At 39.9% G+C, this 19,772-nt stretch overlaps 1 protein-coding gene across 2 annotated transcripts in view; it reads left to right on the top strand.

The window, feature by feature from the left end:
• TEX9 (testis expressed 9) overlaps positions 1-19,772 on the top strand; it is a 234,289-nt gene that overhangs the window by 89,289 nt on the left and 125,228 nt on the right. The gene's annotated exons all lie outside the window — the stretch shown is intronic.

Below are 19,772 nucleotides of genomic sequence, written 5' to 3'. Positions count from 1 at the left end.
TGTCCCAGGCAGGGGCGCCCAGGCATGATTCCCAAGGAGGCTTTGGGATAGGCAGTGCTCAGGCCCCCGGGGCCCATGCAGGCGGAGGAGACCCTGGCCGGGGTGGGGAGAGTGGGCCTGCTCAGATGGGAGCTCCTCCCAGTGCCCGCAGAGGGTGAAGAAGCTGGCGGTTGGGGGTTGGCAAAAGGGCTTATAATGGCGGCTCTGCCCCATGCACACCACTTGACAATGACCCCTTGCTTTTATGGTATTCTCAGGCTTCTTCTGCAGACTTACCCAGTTGTGGAGTTTCTTACTCCTGTCCCTTCAGGCTGTCTTCTCACAGCCAACAGCTGTCCCTTCCCTGGGTCCACACTCCAAACCCCACTTTCTAGCACCCAGCCCCCTTTTGCAACAGGTGACCTGTGATTCAGAAATATGCAGAGCAGTGGTGTAGACCCTGAATACAGTTCTTACTTTGTCCTGCCTTCCACAGACTGTCTGCTGCATTCTCCTTTGATCCCCCAAACGTGCTTTTCTGTCACAGCTGATTCTCCCACCATGAGGGAGTTTTTCTGAGTGTGGGGACCTCCGCTCACCTTCAGCTTCTCACCATGGTTGCTGGTCCCTTTTTTGATTCCTCTTTTCTTGTTTTTCTTTTCTTTCTTTTTTTTAGGTGTCCAAAGTTTTCTGCTAATGTTCAGCAGGTGATCTGTGGGAATTGTTCCATCTGTAGATAAATTTGCAATGTACCCGTGAGCAACGAATTCTACATTCTCCTATTCCACCATCTGGATTCCCTCCCTCCTCCTTTTAACTTTTGTAACGTAGTAAATAGCTCCTTTTCATTTGTACTATTAATACTTTTAGTTTTCTCTCTTTTTCTTTATCAGTCTAGCTAAAGGGTTGTCGATTTTGTTGATCTTTTCAAAGAACTAAGTTCTAATTTTGTTGATTTTCTCTATTTTTTATTTTCCATTTCATTTATTGCACTCTAGTCTTTATTTTCTTCTTTCTGCTTGCTTTGGATTTAGTTTATGCTTCTTTTTCTAGTTTATTAAGGCAAAACTTTAGGCAACTGATTTGAGATCTTCTTTTTTAATACTGGTGCTTATAGGTATACATTTCACTCTAAGCATATATTTAGCTGTTCCATAAGTTTTGTGTGTGTGTGTTTTCATTTTCATTCATTTCAACATATTTCCTAATTTCCCTTGTGATTTATTCTTTGAGCAACTGATTATTTATGAGTGTGTTGTTCAATTTCCTCATATCTGACAATTTTCCAGATTTCCTTGTTATTGATTTCTAGTCTTATTCCATTGTTGTTGTAGAACATATGTTGTATGATTTCAGTCCTTTTAAATTTATTGAGGCTTGTTTTATGGCCTAACATGTGATCTTTCCTTGAGAATGTTCCATGTGCTCTTGAGAAGAATGTATATTCTGCTGTTTTTTTTCTCATAATTACTGTGTGTGTGTGTGTGTGTGTGTGTGTGTGTGTGATAACACTTAAGATCTACTCTCTTAGCAGATTTCAATTATAAAATACAGTATCATTAACTACAGCCACCATCGTGTACATTGGATCCCCAGAACTTATTCATCTTATAACTGAATGTTATACCATGTGACTGACATCTCCCCATTTCTTCTGCCCTCCAGCTTTTAGCAACCACTGTTTGACTCTCTGGTTGTATGAGTTCAATTTTTTTAGAGTCCACAGATAATTGAGATCATACAGTATTTGTATTTTTCTGCCTGGCTTATTTCATTTAGCATAATGTCCTCTAGGTTCATCCATGTTGTTGTAAATGGCAGGACTTACTTCTTTTTTATGAAAGAAAGTATTCCATTGTATATGTATATGTGTGTGGGTGTGTGTATGTGCGTGTTTGTGCATGTATATATGTATTTATATTTCACATTTTCTTTATCCATTCATCCTTTGACAGACACATACGTTTTTTTCCATGTCTTGGGTAATTTGAATAATGCTGCAATGAACCTGAGCTTCCAAGGTCAAGGTTCTAGCTGATTCATTTTCTGGTAGGTGCTCTCTTCCTAGCTTGTCTTCTCACTATGATGATGTTCTTACTATATCCTCACATGGCCTTTCTTCTGTGTACAGAGAGAGAAGAAGTGAGCTCTCTGGTGTTTCTTCATATAAGGACACTAATCCTATCAGATCAGAGCCCCACTCTTACGACATCATTTACCCTTAATTATCTATATATAGGCCCTATCTCCAAATACAGTTACACTTGGGGTAGGGCTTCAATATAGGAATTTGGGAAGCATGCAAATATTCAGTCCATAACAACGCTTAACACTTAACACAATGGCTATAAATAGTCCTAAAATAGACTAAAGAAGGACCACATTAAAAATACGTGCCATTCAAAAAAAGCTGTAAGACTGAAGTCTGGGAACTACCATGGCAGTTTGTTGGCACATGGATATATATTGATTATTTTATTCACATTGAAAGAGTAAAAGGAAGAGAGAATTCATTTGCAAGAAGATGTAAGAATTCTCATGCTCGAGAAAGACACCTTTGGGTACCACTGTTTTGTGAGGTGAGGTCCCATGTTGTCATCCTGAGTTGTGTTCACCCCAATACTTCAGCATTTCTGAATGTGGCTGGAGGACTCATAGGGTGAGGTTGCTGAAGATCTATTTGCTTGGTGAAAGAACAATGCTTCAGGGTCAGAGTGAAGGAAAAACTCAGAGAAGAGCAAAATGCCTGACCCTCAGTTTGCCATTGTGTTGGCTTTCTTCCATTTCTCCCTCCTCTCTACCCTTCTCTACCCTGTTTTCTCCTCCAGAAAGCTGACCTATATGGAGCACATCAATGGGCTTCCTCACCCTTTAGCTTTTACCTGAAGACAATTATCCAATCCAAGTTTTAAAAGAGATAAGTTAAATGGGTGGAAACTGGTCATATGTCAAAATGGAGCTAGATAACGAAAGCCAGTAAGGCCTGAAATTGAATGAGGTGAAGGCCAAAGGAAGCTGATGTTGAGCAAAGACCTTCAGGGTAGGGACTTCCCTGGCAGTCCACTGGTTAAGACTTCGCCTTCCAATGCAGGGGGTGCAGGTTCCATCCCTGGTTGGAGAGCTGAGATCCCACATGCCTCGTGGCTTGTGGCCAAAAAACCAAAAAAGAAGCCGTATTGTAACAAATTCAATAAAGACTTTAAAAATGGTCCACATCAAAAAACAATCTTTAAAAAAAAAAAAAAAGACCTTCAGAGCAGATGGAGAGATTCCCAAGCCAACGTGCATAAAGCTGTAGCGGTTTTTAATATAGTTTGAGCCTTGATTGGTTTGGGCCTCTAAGAGCTTTTATAGAAGCAAGAGAAGAGCAGATTTAATGCTCTGGGTTCTTAGCAATAAGAATTCAGATAGCAAGAAACTTATCCAAGTATTTAAGTAATCACGGTGTTGCATAAGAACAGAAGACTGCTGCAGTCCAGCCTAAGTCATTATAAAGAAGAATTCAACTACATACTAACTCAAGAAGACAAAGGTCATAGCTCTGAAGGAAGAACAATGATTTTATTTGGATCTAGATGTTGCATGGCATGACACATACTAAAAGTTACTTTCTCTGGAGTAAAATGCAGGAGATTTTGTATTTCTGGAGTAAAATATATTGGATTTTGAATTTCCAGCAGTATCGTCTAAGCTATTACAAGAGCCATGAAGTAAAGAGGGGGTAGTCATTCTTCAGGGCCATCACAATTGTCAAAATGAAAACAGCTCATATGTTATTAAATAGGAATGCCACTGCTGTGCTAGAGCTGGGGATAATCTAAAAGCCTCATAATTTTGCCCAATAGAGGGACCCATTTTCAGTCAGGCTGTAATCAGGAAGAAATTCTTTCACCTCAGGGGAATGTTATATATAATATGGTGTGTATAACTATGGTAGGGTTACCAAATATTATATGGGCCTACTTGGGCCTTCAGCCTCATACACTCCTCTCTCCGCCACGGGCCATGTTCTGGTACTTTCATAGAGGCATGTGTCCTACCTCTGAATACCAGGAACTTCTTATGTTCTGTAAAGGAGGCCAGAAGGACAGGAGTCCTGTAAGAACTTCTGTGCCCAAGACAGGGAAGAGGGCATGAAGGCCAGGACCCTTCCCACTGAGAAGTGGAACTTGGCTTAGTTTTGCTTTCGATTTATGTGAAGGGAAAAATGATACAAAAGAGCCAGCTAGAACAAGCCTTGTGGGTATGAGAAGGAAGAGAGAATTCATGCTTCACGTGTGTGTGTGTGACTTTTGCTCCATGATGGTCCCATTCACTGTGGCAGGTGGTCCAAACAGACTCCTGGAATGTAGCTCATCAGTCTTCTCCAGAAGGAAGAAGAGGAATTGGGAGAAAGAAAGCTTCCCCGAGAGGCTCCCTTACAAGCTATCTAAAGTGCTCAATTGATGTTTTATCTTTTATTTATTTTTTGTCTTAGATATTATCCTGAATGAGCAGAATGTGCCTCTTCTCCTCAGGAGTTTGTTGCACAAACTTAAGAATGATAAACACAGATGCCTTCCTAGAAATACAGTGCCATTAAACCAGACAGTTGGAAGGAAACTTTGATAACATCTAATGAAATCCAGTGCTTTCATTCATGTCTGGAGATAAGGAACCTCAGGAACCCAGAGAAGTTAAGTGAGTTCCACAAGGGCATCCAGGTACTTAATGGTAGGAACAAGTATGGGGTTTACTGTAGCAGAGGTAGAGTTGACTACAACTCAGTATTTTATTACAAGTAAAAGCCATGTAAGCCAATCACACCCTAGCTCACATACTCAGAAGGAATAAACTAAACCACAGGTCAAAAGGAAACAAAGTGTCCTCAAACGGCATTGCAGAACCAGTCTAGTTTCTTACACATAAGGTACCTCTCTTATTTTTATCTCGAATGATATTTTATTAATACTTAACCTGGTGGTGAAGCTGAAAAACTCTCTCTCTCTTGGGAATTACAGAATTACCAAGGGCTTCTGTAATGTGCAACTTGCCTAGACAGAAATAAGCTGTGTTAACAGAGTATTTTGTTAACAATGCTGTTTATCTGGTTTTCTCCATGCTGGGTATTGGAATTGTTATTGTAAAACTCAGATAGGGCCCACCTAGCCCAGTTAAGACTTATTTAACTCAGGATTTTGTAAGACTAGTAGTAGATGTGTTGAGAATGACTAAACTCACACACCTGAATGAAAAAACTGTCTTTTAATATTGATATCTCTTTTAATATATATCAGAACTGAAAACATCATAAAGCAATTGTTCTTAACTTTGAGGGAACTTTTTGAGATTCTGATGAAATTTATGGATATATCTTCCAGAAAAATTTTTATACACAAGAAGTTTTAGTTATAATTCACAGAAGTTCCATAAACCCCAAGGTCCATCCAGGGAGCCCAAGATAAGGCCCTCTGCTGTATCATGAGTTCTGGTATCATCTTTTAGCTCCTCTTTCAGCCATTTTGGCTAAGGGATTAGTCTCTGTTCTGGTCCAATCTGCATGACTTTCCTGCATCTCCTTCCTGCTTCACCACACTTCTTTTTTGGGATGTCATTCTCTAGGTTCAGGGGCCTTAAAATTCTACCCTGAGAACTCCCTTTATGGGTGCATTGTTTTCACTCGAAGAGGTGTAACCAAATTCTGGCTGCCAATTTTACTTTAATGCTAGGAATGACTTTGCTTCCTTTCTTTGCCTCTATACGCCTCTCCTTGTCTGTCTAATTTCTAATGGTTCCATATTCCCTCCAGAGCTTAGAGGACAGGGGGAAGGGGAAAGTTTTATGTTGTGTATGTATGCTGTATATAATTAGGGTAGCCGTATAATTTATAATCAAAACTGGTACACTTTGCGAGTAAAAAAGGTGTTATCAATAATTATACCCACACATCCAGCACTGTCCTGACAAACTAGGCCATATGGTCCCACTAACCTAAAACTAAAGTACTGCTTGCTTTCCCTTTGCCCTTGTTGCTTGGGCATATACCTCTCTCAGGGGTCTTGTGAGAAGTAGTGGTTAGAACTTGGAAATGAAGAGGCCTCCAAGGTGAATTCAGTGCTAGAACCCAGTGTAGCCTCTCTAGTATGCATGGGACAAAGCCTAAGCAGCTTTGTGACTCATCAGTGGTTGTTGAAGCTGCTTTGCAATATAGCCTGCCAGGTATGGTAACCCCTGGTGTTAATGCTGCAGCTGCACCAGGCTCAGGAACTAACCTGTGTGCTTTCTTATTTTTCCTACTTCTTGGAAACCCAATCCCACTATACAATTCATGGGTCAGAGTTCCCAGTGGGTGTGAATGATTAGTGGGTGTGAAATGGTCAAGTAAGAAGACACCAGGGCTGCAGTAACCAGGCTGGAAGTTGGACATTAGCACTTAAACCGTCCTGTCGCAGGGCACACTCAAAACACAAATGTGGCAAACCAGAGTCAAGGGCAGAGCACAGAATGCTCAAGTAAAGAAGCAACTGCTTTATGCATTCATCTGTCAGTGGACATTTAGGTTGTTTCCATGTCTTGGCTATTGTGAATAATGCTGCTATGAACATAGGGGTACATGTATCTTTTTGATTTATAGTTTTATCTGGATATATGCCCAGGAGTGGGATTGCTAGATCATATGGCAACTCTATTTTTAGTTTTTTGAGGAACCTCCATACTGTTTTCCATAGCAGCTGCATCAATTTACATTCCCACAAACAGTGTAGAGGGTACCTGTTTCTCCACACCCTCCCTAGCATTTACTATTTGTGGACTTTTTGATCATGGCCATTCTGACTGGTGTGAGATGATACCTCATTGTAGTTTTGATTTGCATTTCTCTGATAATTAGCGATGTTAAACATCTTTTCATGTGCCTGTTGTCTATCTGTATGTCTTCTTTGGAGAAATGTCTATTTAGTTCTGCCCATTTTTTGACTGGATTTTTTGTTTTTTTGATATTGAGCTGATGAGCTCTTTGTATATTTTAGAAATTAATCCCTTGCTATTTTTTAATCGAGTTTTTTTTTTGATGTTGAGTTGTATGAGCTGTTTATATATGTTGGATATTAACCCCTTATGAGTCATATCATTTGCAAATATCTTCTCCCATTCAGTAGGTTGTCTTTTTGTTTTGTTGATGGTTTCCTTTGCTGTGCAAAAGCTTTTAAGTTTAATGAGGTTCCATTTATTTATTTTTGCTTTTATTTACTTTACTTTAGGACATGGACTCAAAAAAATATTGCTGTGATTTATATCAAAGAGTGTTCTGCCTATGTTTTCCTCTAGGAGTTTTATAGTATCCAGTCTTACATTTAGGTCTTTAATCCATTTTGAGTTTATTTTTGTATATGGGGCTAGAGAATGTTCTAATTTCATTGTTTTACATGTAGCTGTCCAGTTTTCCCAGCACCACTTATTGAAGAGACTGTCTTTTCTCCATTGTATATTCTTGCCTCCTTTGTCACAGATTAATTGACCATAAGTGCAAGGGTTTATTTCTGGGCTCTCTATCCTGTTCCATTGATCTATGTGTCTGTTTTTGTGCCAGTACCATACTGTTTTTATTACTATAGCTTTGTAGCATAGACTGAAATCAAGGAGCATGATTCCTCCAGCTCTGTTCTTCTTTCTCAAAATTGTTCTATTTGGGGTCTTTTGTGTTTCCATACAAATTTTAAAATTATTTGTTATAGTTCTGTGTAAAATGCCTTTGTTACTTTGATAGGGATTGCATTGAATTTGTAGACTGCACTGGTTAGTATGGTCATTTTAACAATAATGATTTTATTAATTTTGTCTTTTAACCTTCCTACTACCTTTCTAAGTGGTTGCTCTACTGCCTTCACTGTATGTTGGCCTTTACCGATGAGATTTTTCCTTTTGTAATTTTCATATTTCTAGTTGTGATCTTTTCTGTTCCACTTAGAGAAGTCCCTTTAACTTTTCTTGGAAAGCCAGTTTAGTGGTGCTGAACTCTTTTAAGTTTTGTTTGTCTGTAAAACTCTTTATCTCTCTTTCAAATCTAAATGATAGCCATGCCATGTAGAGTATTCTTGGTTATAGGTTTTTTCCTTTCATCACTTTGAATATATTGTACCACTCCCTTTTAGCCTGCAAAGTTTCTTTTGAAAAGTCAGCTTATAGTTATGTAACTTGTTGCTTTTCTCTTGCTGCTTTTAATAGTTTCTCTTTATCTTTTTTTTAATATAAATTTATTTATTTATTTTTAATTTTTGGCTGCATTGGGTCTTTGTTGCTGCGTGCGGGCTTTTCTAGTTGCGGTGAGTGGGGGCTACTCTTCGATGCGGTATGCAGGCTTCTCATTGCGGTGGCTTCTCTTATTGAGAAGCATGGGTGCGCAGGCTTCAGTAGTTGTGGCACACAGGCTCAGTAGTTGTGGCACACGGGCTTAGTTGCTCTGCGGCATGTGGGATCTTCCCGGACCAGGGCTTGAACCCGCGTCCCCTGCATTGGCAGGTGGTTTCTTAACCACTGCTCCACCAGGGAAGTCCCTCTTTATCTTTTTGATATTTTAATTATAATGTATCTTGTTGTAGTCCTCTTTAGGTTCATCTTGTTTGGGACTCTTTGTGATTCTTTTTTTTTTTGTGGTATGCGGGCCTCTCACTGTTGTGGCCTCTCCCGTTGCGGAGCACAGGCTCCGGAAGCGCAGGCTCATCGGCCATGGCTCACGGGCCCAACCGCTCCGCGGCATGTGGGATCTTCCTGGACCGGGGCACGAACCCGCGTCCCCTGCATCGGCAGGCGGACTCCCAACCACTGTGCCACCAGGGAAGCCCTCTTTGTGATTCTTGAGCCTGGATGTCTGTTTCCTGTCTCAGGTTAGGGAATTTTTCAGCCATTATTCTTCAAATAAGTTCTTGCCTCTTTTTTCTGTCTTCTCCTTCTGGGGCCCCTGTAATTCAAATGTTAGTATGCTTGATGTTGTCCCAGAGATTTCTTAAATGACCCTCATTTTATAAATTCTTTTTTATTTTTTTCTATTCAATTTGGGTGATTTCCACTACTTCTGTCTTCCAGTTTGCTGATCTGTTCTTCTGTATCATGTATTCTACTGTTGATTCCGTCTGGTGGGTTTTTTGTTGTTGTTGTTGTTTGCTTGTTTTTGCCATATCATGGATCTTAGTTCCCCAACCAGGGATCAAACCTGCGCCCGCTGCAGTGGAAGCACAGAGTCCTAACCACAGGACAGCCAGGGAATTCCCTCTAGTGTATTTTTAAATTTTAGTTATTATATTCTTAAGCTCTGTTTGGTTCTTCTTTATGTTTTCTAATTTTTTGTTAAGATTCTCACTGTGTTCATAGAGGCAGTAATTTGAAAGGAGCCTAGTCAGACCCATCTGCTGATCTTGAAGGGCCTCCTGGTGAGGCAGGAGGCAACTAGGACTCCCACTGGGAATATAGGCACTGGCAGCAGCCATTTTGGGGAGCTCCTTCTATCATGAGGTCACTGGTGCTGGCAAGCGCCATACTGGAATCTTTCTTCTAGTGCATTAGCACCAGGAACTGACCCGTCCACCAGTGGACCAGCAGCAGTTCCAAGAACTCCCAGGCCACACAGCCATCTGTGCAGGGACCTAGCCCTTCCCACACCTGGGCTGGCAGCCACCACGTGAGGCAGGACATGACAGCCAATCAGGCTGGGGCCTAGTCCCTCCTATCAGTGCACCCATAGTACTCAGCCCTGCCACAGCCTGGGTAGAGGGCATCCCTAGAGCATATAGCTCTGGTGACCAGAGGCAAGTATGCTGCTGGGCTCCATAGAATGTCTCATAGATAGTTTCTCTGTAAATAGTTGTAATTTGTGTATGTCCATGGGAGTAGGTGAACTCAGGGTCTTCCTACTCTACCATCATGGCCACCAAGCCTTCTCTAGACTGTTGCTTTAACAAGTTTATATCTTTCTGAAGGATACAAAGATACATCTGCCTTTCCATGTGTAGGCATATCATAGGCCATTGACACAGTAGAAATAGTATATGGGAGTATGTAACTTGCTCCATCAAAATTCCCTTATACAGTAGTAAGTAGAACCTTGAGTACTGATATATCTCAACACTTGTGCTAATGGTATAAGAAAGAGGATAGGTGTGGAGGTAGAGGAAGGTAATATATGAACAGAGGCCTGAATGAACTGAGAAAGTGAACCATGTCAAACTCTAAGGAAGAGTGTTCTAGTCAGAGGGAACAACAAGTGCAAAAGAGGTGGACACATGCTTTAGTTTTGAGGATCAGCAAGAATGCCAGTGTGGAGAGAGAGGAGTAGGCAAAAGTTAGGGGAGCAGGCAGATCATGTGAAGTCTGATAGGCCTTCATAAGAATGAGTTTCAGTTTAAGTATGGCAGGAAGCCACTGAGAGTAAACAAGGGAATTATCTGATCTGATTTGCATTTTTAAAAGCTCACCATGGTTGCTATATGGAGAATGAATATTTGGGGGCAAGTATGGAATCAAGAAAGACATTGCAACTGTACAGAAGTGGTGGCAGGGTGGAAGGAGTTTAGTATGGAAGGAGTGAATGAGAGGGAAAACTTTGTTCTGTTTCCTGGCCAGAACCCCATCTCTGGTTCATCATTGCAATAATATTCTTAATATTATTTTAGGATTCCTTATTCTCTTGGGCCTTAAATAGACGTTGTAGTGCATGTAGAAATGCTTCTAGGTAACTTGAATGCTAGTTACAGTTGGAGTCTAAGAATTTTTTTAACGTTTTATTGAAGTATAGTTGATTTACAAGGCTTCAGGTGTATAGCAAAGTTATTCAGTTATATATATATATACATTTTTAATATATATATTCATTTTCACTTTCTTTTCCATTATAGATTATTACAAGATAATGAATATAGTTCCCTGTGCTACACAGTAGGTCCTTGTTGTTTATCTGTTTTACATACGGTAATGTTTAACTGTTAATCCCAAATCCCTTATTTATTCCCCCCCCCCACTTCCCTTTTCCCTTGGGTAACCATAAATTTGTTTTCTATGTCTGTGAATCTATTTCTGCTTTGTAAATAAATTTCTTTGTATCATTTTTTTAGATTCCACATATAAGTGATATCATATGATATTTGTCTTTCTCTGTCTTACTTACTTCACTTAATATGATCATTTCTAGGTCCATCCATGTTGCTGCAGATGGCACTATTTCATCCTTTTTTATGGCTGAGTAATATTCCATTGTATGGATATATATATATATATATATATATACCACATCTTCTTTATCCATTCAGCTGTTGATGGACATTTAGGTTGCTTCTATGTCTTGGCTATTGTAAATAGTGCTTCTGTGAACATTGAGGTGCATGTATCTTTTAGAATTAGAGTTTTCTTATTTTCCAGATATATGCCCAGGAGTGGGGTTGCTGGCTCATATGGTAACTTTATTTTTAGTTTTTTAAGGAAGCTCCATACTGTTCTCCATAGTGGCTTCACCAGTTTACATTCCCACCAACAGTGTAGGAGGGTTCCCTTCTCTCCACACCCTCTCCAGCATTTATTATTTGTAGACTTTTTGATGATGGCCATTCTGACTGGTGTGAGGTGATACCTCATTGTAGTTCTGATTTGCATTTCTCTAATAATTAGTGATTTTGAGCATCTTTTCATGTGCCTGCTGGCTGTCTATATGTCTTCTTTGGAGAAATGTCCATTAGGTCTTCTGATCATTTTTTGATTGGGTTGCTTGTTTTTTTGATATTAAGCTGTATAAGCTGTTTGTATATTTTGGAAATTAATCCCTTGTCGGATGCATCTTTTGCAAATATTTTCTCACAGTCCATAGGTTGTCTTTTCATTTTGTCTATGGTTTACTTTGCTGTACAAAAACTTATAAGTTTAATTAGGTCCCATTTGTTTATTTTTGCTTTTGTTTTCATTACCCTAGGAGACAGATCCCAAAAAAGTATTGCTGCGATTTATGTCAAAGAGGCTTCTGCCTATGTTTTTCTCTAAGAGTTTTATAGTATCCAGTCTTACACTTAGGTCTTTAATTGATTTTGAGTTTATTTTTGTATATGGGGTTAGAGAATATTCTAATTTCATTCTTTTACATGTAGCTGTCCAGTTTTCCCAGCACCACTTATTGAAGAGACTGTCTTTTCTCCATTGTATATTCTTGCCTCCTTTGTCACAGATTAATTGACCATAAGTACGAGGGTTTATTTCTGGGCTCTCTATCCTGTTCCATTGATCTATGTGTCTGTTTTTGTGCTAGTACAACACTGTTTTGATGACTGTAGCTTTGTAGTATAGTCTGAAGTCAGAGAGCATGATTCCTCCAGCTCTGTTCTTCTTTCTCAAGATTGTTCTGGCTATTTGGGGTCTTTTGTGTTTCCAAACAAATTTAAAATTTTTTTGTTCCAGTTCTGTGTAAAATGCCTTTGTTACTTTGATAGGGATTGCATTGAATTTGTAGATTGCATTGGGTAGTATGGTCATTTTAACAATATTGATTCTTCCAATCCAACAACATGGTTTATTTTTCCATCTGTGTCATCTTTAATTTCTTTCATCAGCATCTTATAGTTGAGTACAGGTCTTTTGGCTCCTTAGGTAGGTTTATTACTATATATTTTAGTCTTTTTGATGAGATGATAAATGGATTGTTGACTAAGTTTTTTTTGTGGATCCAAGACACCTGACTGTATAATTTTCTCTAACAGTGTTCAGAAGCCCAGGTGTATAATGAAGAAGGAAGATGGTTTAATTAATCTAGAGTCAAGGTTTTGCTAGACATGTCTGGGGGATGAACAAAGGGGCCAAAATAATATTACCACAATTCTCACTAAATGTCAATATGTTAATCCAGTACATAATCATATTACAAGAGAATATTACATGGTAAAGAGAGGAGGGTATCAAGGTAGGTAAGAGGACAGTAAGAGGAATGGTAAAGAGAGGATGGGAGAAGGAGGGGGAAAAGAAAGAATGTCAAAAGGTACTGTCTAACAAAATAAATTATGAATGGTACAACTTCAGGATTTTTTAGGAGAGTAATCCTTCCTGGAATTCCTCACATCATGTTACATATCTGTAATTTACTTTATTTTTTTCTTTTTAAGAACTTCTTATTATTTTCAGATTGATCTTTTTAAATCAACATAATAGCATCTCAACTTTCTCTAAAGATACAAGTAAAAGAATTTTTTAAAGTCCCTCCCTACTTCCTGAAAATATTTCTTTTGCTGGGTGTTATTTGTGCTGAATGTTCAGATTGGTCCTTCAGTCCCTCTCTTTGAATCGCTAAGTCTTTTCACAATATCAGCATCTTTTCACCATTTACTCATGCTTTTTTTTTTAACTTTTTATTTACATTGGAGTATAGCCGATTAACAATGTTGTGATAGTTCAGGTGCACAGCAAAGGGACTCACCTGTACATATGCATGTATCCATCCTCCCCCAAACTCCCCTCCCATCTAGGCTGCCACATAACATTCAGCAGAGTTACCTGTGCTGTACAGTAGGTCCTTGTTGGTTATCCATTTTAAATATAGCAGTGTACATGTCAATTCCCAACTCCCTGACTATCCCTTCCTCCCTTCCTTCCCCCGTGGCAACCATAAGTTCATTCTTTAAATCTGTGAGTCTGTTTCGTTTTGTAAATAGGTTCATTTGTATCGTTTCTTTTTTAGCTTCCTCATATAAGGGATGTCATACGATATTTCTCTTTCTCTGTCTGACTTACTTCACTCAGTATGACAATCTCTAGGTCCATCCATGTTGCTACGAATGGCACTATTTCATTCTTTTTAGTGGCTGAGTAATATTCCATTGTGTATATATATATATATATATATACACCACATCTTCTTTATCAGTTCCTCTGTCAATGGACATTTAGGTTGCTTCCATGTCTTGGCTATTGGAAACAGTGCTGCAATTAACATTGAGGTGCATGTATCCTTTTGGGCCATGTTTTTCTCTGAATATATGCCCAGGAATGGATTTCAGGGTCATATGGTAGCTCTATTTTTAGTTTTTTAAGGAACTTCCATACTGTTCTCCATAGTAGTTGTACTGATCCACATTCCCACCAACAGTGTAGGAGGGTTCCCTTTTCTCCACACCCTCTCCAGCATTTATCGTTTGTGGATTTTTTGACGATAGCCATTTTGACTGGTGTGAGGTGATATCTCGCTGTAGTTTTTTTTTGGGGGGGGTGGTTCGCGGGCCTCTCACTGTTGTGGCCTCTCCCGTTGCGGAGCACAGGCTCCGGATGCGCAGGCTCAGCGGCCATGGCTCATGGGCCTAGCCGCTCCACGGCATGTGGGATCTTCCCGGACCGGGGCACGAACCCGTGTCCCCTGCATCGGCAGGCAGACTCTCAACCACTGCGCCACCAGGGAAGCCCTCACTGTAGTTTTGATTTGCATTTCTCTAATAATTGGTGAGGTTGAACATCTTTTCATGTGCTTCTTGGCCATCTGTATGTCTTCTTTGGAGAAATGTGTATTTAGGTCTTCTGCCCATTTTTTGATTGGGTTGTTTGTTTTGATGATATTAAGCCTCATGAGTTGTTTGTAAATTTTGGAGACCAATCCCTTGTTGGTCACATCATTTGCAAATAGTTTCTCCCAGTCTGTGGGTTGTCTTTTAGTTTTGTTTATGGTTTCCTTTGCTGTGCAAAAGCTTTTGAGTTTAATTAGGTCCCAGTTGTTTATTTTTATTTTTATTTCCATTATTCTGGGAGACAGAGTGAAAAAAATATTGCTGTGATTTATGTCACAGAGTGTTCTGCCTATGTTTTACTCTAGGAGTTTTATAGTGTCCAGTCTCACATTTAGGTCTTTAATCCATTTTGAGCTTATTTTTATGTATGGTGTTAAAGAATGATCTAATTTCTTTTTTTTACATGTAACTGTCCAGTTTTCCCAGCAACATCTGTTGAAGAGACTGTATTTCCACCATTGTGTAGTCTTGCCTCCTTTGTCATAGATTAATTGGCCATAGGTGCATGGGTTTATTTCTCGGCTTTCTATCCTGTTACATTGATCTATATTTCTGTTTTTGTGCCATTACCATACTGTTCTGATGACTACAGCTTTGTAGTATAGTCTGAAGTCAGGGAGCCTGACTCCTCCAGGTCTGTTTTTCTTTCTCAAGATTGCTTTGAGTATTCAGGGTCTTTTGTGTCTCCATACAAATTTTAAGACTTTTTTTGTTCTACTGTGAAAAATGTCATTGGTATTTTGATAGGGATTGCATTGAATCTGTAGATTGCCTTGGGTAGTGTAGTAATTTTGACAATATTGATTCTTCCAGTCCATTAACATGGTATATATTTCCATCTGTTAGTGTCTTCTTTGATTCCTTTCTCCAGCATCTTATACTTCTTGGAGTCCAGGTCTCTTGTCTCTTTAGATAGGTTTATTCCTAGGTATTTTATTCTTTCTGATGCAGTGGTAAATGAGATTGCTTCTTGAATTTATTTCTGATCTTTTTTTTTTTTTTTTTTTTTTGCGGTATGCGGGCCTCTCACTGTTGTGGCCTCTCCCGTTGCAGAGCACAGGCTCCGGATGCACAGGCTCAGTGGCCATGGCTCACGGGCCCAGCCGCTCCGCAGCATGTGGGATCTTCCCGGACTGGGGCACGAGCCCGTGTCCCCTGCATCGGCAGGCGGACTCTCAACCACTGCACCACCAGGGAAGCCCCAAACTGACCACTTCTTGATGGTCTCTGGCTTACATATTTCAAATGCCGGAAAATTGTATGAAACTAGACCTATTTCATGGTCCGACTAAAGTCAGTGTCAATAATGTCAATTTTTAAATTAACATTTTTGGATCCACATTTTATGATTTATCCAGACTCCTAAATCTTTTTCCACTTCTATGTTTTGTGAATGTGTATTTACCATTTGTACAAAGTGCTACAGTGATCCCTTATCTCACATTTGAAGGTCTAGGAATGAATATATGGTCCCAAATAATCCAGTACTCCTAGTATCATTAGTAAGAAAGCATAAATGATTCCCAGATATCCACATAGTTTGATTAATTAGGCTCAGAATTAGAGACTCTCCAAGCTGAGAGGGATGTTAAAGATCCTTCCAGCCAACTGCCCCTGTCAAGAGTCAGCCAGGTTCTGCTCACAGTCTGGCACTTGTCACTGACAAAAATGCTCTTTTTCCAGAGACAGTTTATTCCAGTTTGAAGCAGTTTTAACTGCCAGACAGTTCTTATTTAAATAGAAATTCTTCTCCTTGTGACTTCCACTAGGCTCTTTTTCTGTGGTTTCTTTAGTATCATGATGAATACATCAATTTTTCTTTTACTTATTAGCCCTTTAAATATTTGAAAGTAGTTTTCATGCCCCCATCACAGCTTTAAAACAAACACTTATAGACAAATATCTTTATTGAAGAACACAGAAAGAACTCTGTGTTCTTTAACTTTCCTTCTGTTTATGTAGTTTTACATCTGACTTATAAAACATCATATATAAAATGTTTTTTAAACTTTTATTAAATTTTTACATAAATCATCTGAGCTTTAGTAGAAGTATTTGAAAATTACAGACAGATATCTTCGTATGAGTATGCCCAGAAACAGATGAAACAAGGATTTGAGTGTAAGCAGATTATTTCGGAAATGCAGAGTACTTATGGGAATGGAGGAGTAATATAACAAAGAGAATCCAACCAGTGAAGGGTGTGTTATTAAGCCAGATATGACAGTGGGCTACTAAAGAGAAATCTCATGGAGAAATCCTGTAAAAAAATGCCTCAGAATGAGGTCACCTCAAAGGTGAGCTACTACCTCAGCATTTTCAGCCTGCTGCCAAGACAAGCCGTCTGCCGCAGTTCTGGAATAAAAAGCTGTCAGACACAGAGGAAGCATTAGAAGTTGGCTGCAGTACTACATGGGACACTGGCAGCATCTGTGATAATAATCAGAATAATTATAACTATAATTATTAATGAATAAAATTTTGATGTAATTCTATTCAGAATTTTTCTATATATATGTATATATTTATATGACTATATGTTATCATAAATAAGGTAATTCTGGACTTCCGTGGTGGCACAGTGGTTAAGAATACACCTGCCAGTGCAGGGGACACGGGAAAGATCCCTGGTCTGGGAAAGTCCCACATGCAGCAGAGCAACTTAAACCCGTGTGCCACAACTACTGAGCCTGCACTCTAGAGCCTCGAGCCACAACTACTGAAGCCCACGCACCCCAACCACTGAGCCCATGCACCACAACTACTGAAGCCTGCATGCTCTAGGGCCCATGTGCCGCAACTACTGAGCCCGTGTGCTGCAACTACTGAAGCCTGTGCGCCTAGAGCCTGTGCTCTGCAACAAGAGAAGCCACCGCAACGAGAAGCCCGCGCACTGCAACGAAGAGTAGTCCCCACTCGCCTCAACTAGAGAAAGCCCACAAACAGCAACGAAGACCCAATGCAGACAAAAAAAATAATAATAAGGTATTCTACAATATTAACTTGCAGCCTGCTTTGACACTTAGTAATACCATACATCACATCTTACTATGTCAATAAATATAAATCTACTCATATCATCACTAATTATGATATACTATACCATGACTTATTAAACTAATTCTCTAGTTGGACACTTAGATTGGCTCCAGGTTTTTGCTGTTCTTCAGGGAGATGCTTTATTTCAGTCTCATTTGAACATTGAATTTATACTTGGTTCAGTTGCCGCTCAACTATGTGTTTATTATGATAATGTGCTTAAAAGATATAAACAGCGTGGGAAAGAACGCTGTGTATTCAAACGCCAGTGATGCATACTTGCTTTGCAGTTTAGGAATATTACTTAATTCAGATAAGTTTGAATTCAAAACACTGTATTATGTCTTGTGATTATATCACAAGATACAGCCATTTAGGTTACAGAGATTCAACTTCATGTGTTTCACTTAACACCACTACCACAACTTAGGATCCATTTCTTTATATTTATGAAGATTAATTTGGATTTGAGCTGAGTACCACCAGTTCAGAACCATCATGGCTTCCCGTGTGTGGTTGTATAGTTGGAGTACTTTCTTTTCTCCTCAGGACCCTTGTTGTCTCTTAGTTTATAGCAGTGCTAAATTATGCATCATATCCTCATGATCTCAACTTGTTCAGTGGGTATGATATTAAGTTAGGTTTTCTGAGAAACAGATTGAGATGGAGATGTGCATGTGGGAGGTTTATAGGAGTGTAGTCTCAGAAACATTCTGAGAAACATAACTTCATCTGGAGACAGTTTATCCTGGGTTCTGTTTACTCTTTTTTTTTTTCCTGGAGAAATTTACAACAGGGTTAGTAGGAAAAATTCCAAATCCTGACATTGCACTTGATCTTGAAACTCATCATGTCTCTCCTTTTCCACAGATCCTATATCTCCTTAACATTTAACTAGCCCTTCTGCTGGGCTAGGTGGCTTGTCTGGTGGGGCTATCCAGACTCCCTTCTTTGAGGGATCTAAGTCCTGAGTTACCATGTCTGTCTTAGGTTGTGGACCCTTAGGCTTTGTCCATTTGCTTTGAAAATTGCCTAGGGAAGTTATCAAGGGGCATTCCAGTGGACCAGCTAAGTGCAGAATAGGCTTCCTTCCCCTGCGTCGTGTAACACAATGCTACCTCATCCAATTCAGTTACCCCGCCAGTACAGGGACTCTTTTCCTTGACAGCCAGCCTCTTGGCACAAGGAATCCAAAATGAGCAGGCAGTAGCCTCATAGTAAAGTTTAATGACTCTTATTATTGTGTTCCTATTTGGAAGCATTTCCCTTATGCAAACTAGAACCTCTAGGCCTGCAGAGCATGAAGTTGCAGTGACAGAAATCATTTGGGGCGCTAGTAGAGAAAGCTACTTCTATTTCCACAACCTGGGTTCCCCTGTTTGGAAAATATCCCCATACAATGGCTACTGATTTGTGTGAACCCTATCCTGAAGAATCATGCCCATGCATACATGATGCTGTGCTTTCATAAGTCTGTTCTACTTCTCTATCAGGCCTGCAGGTTTGGAGGGATACAGTATGTGATAGGACCAGTGACTCTCATGGTTCTGGGTCCACCACCACATCTCTTTTGTAAAAATGCTCACTTCATCTGAGACAGTGATCCTTTGTATAGTGGTGTTGTCTGAGGCACTTTGGGCAGGAAAATTAAACCCATTCCTGAAATAGATCTCAATATTAATTTGGAGGGGATGTCTCAGCAAGCCCCAGACTTTAAAAACTTCACTCACATGGGTAGCCCTGAATTTTCATAGGGTTTGTCTCCTATACTCTGGAGTGCATGTGTCTTATCAAGGTATACAGAGTACTTGCCAGTTTCTTAGGCAGTAAGTTCAACTAACATGAAATCTCTAATGTCATAGAACAGTGTGGTGTTCCATGGGAAGTCCAGATGGTCCAGGTATTTTCCACTATGTTTTTGTTTTTTGTTTTTTTTGCGGTACGCGGGCCTCTCACTGTTGTGGCCTCTCCCGTTGCGGAGCACAGGCTCCGGACGCACAGGCCCAGCAGCCATGGCTCATGGGCCCAGCCGCTCTGCGGCATGTGGGATTCTCCTGGACTGGGGCAGGAACCCGTGTCCCCCGCATCGGCAGGTGGACTCTCAACCACTGCGCCACCAGGGAAGCCCTCCACTATGTTTTAATGGAGTATAGGAGAGTTAACCCTGGAGCAAGACCATTAATGTATACTATTGTCCATTCCACGTAAAAGCAAAGTGCTTAATCTCTTCCTGCTTCTAGGTATTGAAAACACATATTT

The sequence above is a fragment of the Delphinapterus leucas genome, chromosome 2, assembly GCF_059928025.1.
Source record: "Delphinapterus leucas isolate spDelLeu-1000000601 "Yukka" chromosome 2, BTC_Dleu_Yukka2, whole genome shotgun sequence".
Classification (NCBI taxonomy): Eukaryota; Metazoa; Chordata; class Mammalia; order Artiodactyla; family Monodontidae; genus Delphinapterus; species Delphinapterus leucas.
Note: the sequence above shows the minus strand (reverse complement) of the source record. Positions and strands in the feature narration are given on the sequence as shown.